We start from the raw sequence: 5,373 nt of genomic DNA, 5'->3' as shown, positions 1-5,373 counted from the left end.
TTTCCCTCTGCTAGATCCGAAATTAGGGACCCCCAGGACAACCAGCAATGGCACAGCGCTCTGCCTGAGTCGCTGAGGCTGAGGTCCTTCCATGCTAAGTCTCCGATTCCACTCCGGAGTCGTCCGAATCCGCCCGTTCTAACACATAGCGCACATATATATATTTTAAAATGTTCCTCCTTTGCCACTTGTTGTTCTTGCTTGCCTTTTGTTGACCAAGTTTGCCAATATTAACTATTTGTCTCTTTCTTCATTCATTAATATCACGCTTGATCCGCCACTCCTTCCAGGCCAGTCCTATTTAGTTACTTGTGTTTATAACGCGTGTAGGTTACACTGGATGTACCTCAGTTCATATATCAACTTGGATTTCCCTCCCTAGTCTCTTCTCTACATTGTAAGGCTTCTGTCTGAAATTGGGACAACAACGTTGTAGGCAGGATAATCACCCACGCACAGACTCGGCTCGGATACCCACTTCCACGATCAGAAAACAACTTTCATTCACGCGACGACTCGGTACAAATTTGGTATCCAAAAATAGTCCTAATTCGTACGATTCTGACGATACCAAGAACGTCCCAATCGGTGGAGATTTGACGGAGTTCCGTGTTGGAGAAGTTAGGCACAGCAGGTCACGGGCATGTGCGGGCGTGGGAATCTCAGGCGGCAACCCAGAATTCCAGCCTCACTCGTTCCCACGGCGTCTAATAAATTGGTAAAAATGCTCATTGGCTGCGTGAGAGTCATCTCCGGCTACATTTCCAATTTAGGCTCTTAATTCCGTAAATCCATTGAGATATCGCTTATTTTCTCTTATTTTCATATTTTGCCATCATTTCAGATATTGATTGATATTCTTTTATTGTTACTGTTACCCTTTTTTTATTACTTTGCCTAATAAGGTATGCAGGTGCCATATGGTACCAATATTTCTCATCAATTATTCTAAAAATAATTGTTCCTTATATCCTGTACATACCGGATTTTGGAATAGAAGTTCTCCCCTCCCCCAATTTTCTCTAAGGTGCTAGGACGCGCTAGAGAGGGTGTGAGTGTGTGGAATTCCAACAGTAGGAATAAGGGCAGTGATCTAGCTCACAACGAGTGAGTAGTGGACACTGAGCCCGGACCTTGCGGAATCCCGGAGAACCCACACGGAGTTTAAGGATCGAGAGCGTAGCGAAGTTTAGTCAAGAAGTAGGAGTTTTGGAGAGTTTGGCCCCACGAGCTTAGTCGGCATAGAGAGCCGCTAGCCCTCTTGCAACGTAAGAACGAAGCACAGCACTCCACCTGAGTCGCTGAAGCTGAAGTCCTGCCCCTCCGACCTTATGAGCCCAGATGACTTTGCATGCCCTTGCAGATCATCTGGATACATGTCCAACACATTCCTGACATCACTGTCAGGGGATGGACACCAGGTCCCCATGACCCCTCTCTCTGTAGCCCACAGCCCTGTGTGTAGACAGCCTATCCTAAGGCACAACCTACTGTGGGTAAGAAAGTGTATAAAAGATAGAAGGCAAGTAAGATACTGTGGGTAAGAAAGTGAGAAGAAGGTTAACTTCTCACTTTCCCACAGTGGCCCAATATGGCGAAAACTTCCGGGGATACCCGGAAGTCACATGAGAAGTGGGAACCGGGCCCGGAGCATGCGGCATGCAGAGCATGCAGGGCAGAGCATGCATGCAGGTCCGGATGCGGGTCCGGGTCCGGGCTAGTCAGGGTGTGTGCCCTGACAATCACCCTATAAAAACTCATTATTGAAATATGCCAGATAAATCACAAAAACCCCCATACGACAAGTAGATATGAGAAAATAGAAGAACCTGAATTTAACGAATTTTTACGAATTATTATGACTACATACGATAAATTGGAAGAAAGAAAATTAATAAAAATACTTCAAGCTTAGTACCAACAAGACGGTATGCTTGGGAGAATTTATAGCGAATATTAAACAAGGAACTAGGTCAATCAAGCAAGATTTGACTATAAAATCAACCAGAGAACCTCCATGGAAACTACTTTCCCACACCTGCACATGTAGCCGAGGTTGGAAGTACCACAGAACAAGGATTCCTTAGGAACCAATGCAAAATTCAAAGTTGTGTTTATAATAGGAAATGTAGATGTCTCCCAAACGGACCCAATGAAAGTAATCTCAGGGAAAACTACCAGATATGACCGAAATTCATGGAAAACGAGGACAACGTTCAAAAGGAAAGTGCGAAGAACAACCAGTAACAACCGAGACGAGCTTGATAGCCCATTAGAAAGGAAGGGATCTATTCTTAATCCACCCAAATTTTCATAATAAAAGGTTCACACATCAATGAGATATTTATTAACAGGATGAGCGACATTAAAGTCATGGCTCAGGGAAAAGTCGACGTTCACGCAAGATCCATATTTAAAACACATAACGAAATTTATACGGAAAATATGATAAATTAAAAACTATCGTTATGCAAAGTTTCAGCCCAAACGGTCCAGCCGTTGTGAAGTTACACCAACGACGGGAATATAGAAATCCACGCTATGCTTAAGGACACGTGAGGGTGGCGATGCAAAGGGAACTGGCCATTGGAACTGAGATCCACACTTCGGCAGATTGCAAAGACCAATTTCTGTCCAAATAAGGAAGACCCTGGTCAAAACAAAGCATGGAAAGTACAAAAACACCTTAGATCATGAGGGAAAAATCTGAAATAAATCATGGAAGCCTGTATTGAGGATACAAACACCCATGCATACAATAAATTCCGAACAATTAAACAGAAACAGCACCCACATACAAACAAGTATGGGAACAATGCATGTGATTACCAAATGTGTGCACAAACTGTTGCTAACTTTACAAATACCGAGAGTTAGAGTACAACTTTAGTACCATTGGAAAGGTGGGAATAAATAAAATTTTATGATGCCGAGAACGTGAAAAACCATTCAGAAATGAATGAGATACAAGGACATGAGTGTTAGAACGGGGCTGATACAGACGACTCCGGAGTGGAATTGGAGACTTAGCGTGGAGGGACCTTGGCCTCAGCGACTCAAGCGGAGCGCTGTGCCATTGCTGTTTGTCCATTTGGTCCTTAATTTCACAGTAGGTGAGCAAGAAGTCTCTAGGGGGCATTTCAGGTCGATTTCGGACTGAACCAAAATGAGTATGTACAAGCGCCGATATATATAATGGAGGGGGCAAAAGCACAAGGAAACAAAGGGGAACCAAATCGGAACGAAGACGTCCGAACGGGGACAAAGGGAAGAAGCAGTGGAGCGGTACCAAAGGTCATAAGGCAGGACCTGTGATACGTCCGAAAGGAGGTAGGGAGGGCAAGGCCCAGAGGGGCAGGAGGATGAGGAGAAGTGGGGGTGATGACTAACTGGCTAGAATGGGAAGAAGCAGTAGTCCAAATAGGGATGAGGGGTAAATGCGAGAGATACATTACAGGCGGCGAAAGTGCCGAAGGCGATCCGCGAAGCTCAGGGGTTGCGGAGCTTACGGAGGTTATGGAGGCAGGGTTGAAAGTCCGAGGGATATTGGCAATGGTGTTTACGTTGAAGGAGAGAACAAAGGAAAGTCAGTTGGGAGGTTCAAACGAGACCACCACCAAGCTGTTCCCTGGTTCTTTAGTTAGGATGGGGAAGTGTACTAGTGTTATTTATTGTAAATAAAGTACCAATCCGAGTGTTTTGGCTAATTCTATTTTTATGGGTTAGTTTTAAAGTTCCTGGGAATTGACTTACAGATAAACCGAGCCCTGCGGAGCTGTTTCTTTATTGAAATTTATTAATTTGTCTAGGTGTAATTCTGTGTAGCGTTGTTTAATTTGGATTTAAACTTGAATTTAATCTTCTACTTGGTGAAGTTTCAAAGATTCTATTCAGTTAATGAATTTGGATGGTGTCTGGAGTGTCCCTTGAGTTCGTTTTTATTTTTGTCTTATTTTATTGCTTGTTTTAACAGTAGCAAAATCACTGTTTTGTGTTTACACTTTGAAATCTGGAGTGTTAACCAGCTCTCCTGTTGAAATATCTACTTAATATTTCTCTCCTTATTTGCTGCCTTTTACTACAGTGGCAATCTTAACTGTATATCACTTTTTCGCACTGGAGTGACAACCAGAAATGCTTGAGAAAAATAATACTCTATTTTCTTACTTCTCTAAGGGGGGCGAAAAGTCGCAGAAAGGGTCTCCCTTTTATACTCCTTGGGTCGCCTTCCTTTTTCACACTCTACCTTCTATTTACAGGATTTATTTACAGTGTATTTTTCTTAAACTGAATAAAAATGAAATTTTCATGCTATAGTTCTACTGTGCTTTTGCTGCGCTGAACTGCGGTTCTACTGCGGTCAGACTGCGCCTAGAATTCTTATTGTCCTCCCTTGCCTAAGCTATTTTAATGGTTAATTAGAACTTGGCTGTGCTGCATTTGCCGCAGTTACCTATTTCAAATTCTATATATATACCATTAAATTTGCTATGACTCGATGACTCTGAATTCAAACTTCGCATTACTATGCGTACGGCTGTGTTGAGACCTCCAGCTGATTTATTCCATTTTTATTTAGTGACATTTAGTTAAAATGAGACTGAAATGGTAAATGAGTGAATTATTCAGGTTTGAAACTGAAAGAAAAAGTTGGTAGTAGTCAAGAATTACTCAAACGAATGTGTTATAGCTCTCCACCTCATTAGAATATCGTTCCCTAAAATTCCCGCCATGGTCCGTCATAGTTTAGTGGTTTTCGTGAATTTTGTTCATATTCTCTGATTTCCTTTTGTATTATCGCATCCTAATCCTCCATATGTATCGTTGGTTGTTATAGTAGGTTGTCCTTGAAGATATCATATTTTTATCTATTTTATTTAGGACTCTGGACCTCTTGAAGCTGTTTTCCCGCGCATTTTCAGGTTTCTAACTTCATGTCCTTGTATCTCATTCATTTCTGGATGTTTTCTCACGTTCTTAGTATCATAAATTTTCATTTATTCCCACCTTTCCAATGGTACTAATATTGTGTCCTATTTCCTGGTATTCGTTGAGTTAGCAAAGATTCGTGCGCACATTTGGTAATCACGTGCGTCGTTCGTATGCGGGAGCCGTTTTCGTTTATTTGTTCGGGATTTATGATATGCGCGGGTGTTTATTTCTTTCATATGGGCTTCTGTGATTTATTTCAGATTTTTCCCTCATGATCTAAGGTTGTTTTGCACTTTCCGTGCATTGTTTTGACCGGGCTCTTCCTTATTTGGACGGAAATTGGTCTTCGCAATCTGCCGAAGTGTGGATCTTGGTTCTGACGGCCGGTTCCCTGCGCATCGCCACCCTCACGTGTCATTACACATGATGCGGATTCCTATA

This window comes from Cantharellus anzutake (assembly GCF_015039405.1).
Source record: "Cantharellus anzutake strain C23 chromosome Unknown EI90scaffold_16, whole genome shotgun sequence".
In the NCBI taxonomy this organism is placed as follows: Eukaryota; Fungi; Basidiomycota; class Agaricomycetes; order Cantharellales; family Hydnaceae; genus Cantharellus; species Cantharellus anzutake.
This window is presented reverse-complemented; position numbering follows the sequence as displayed.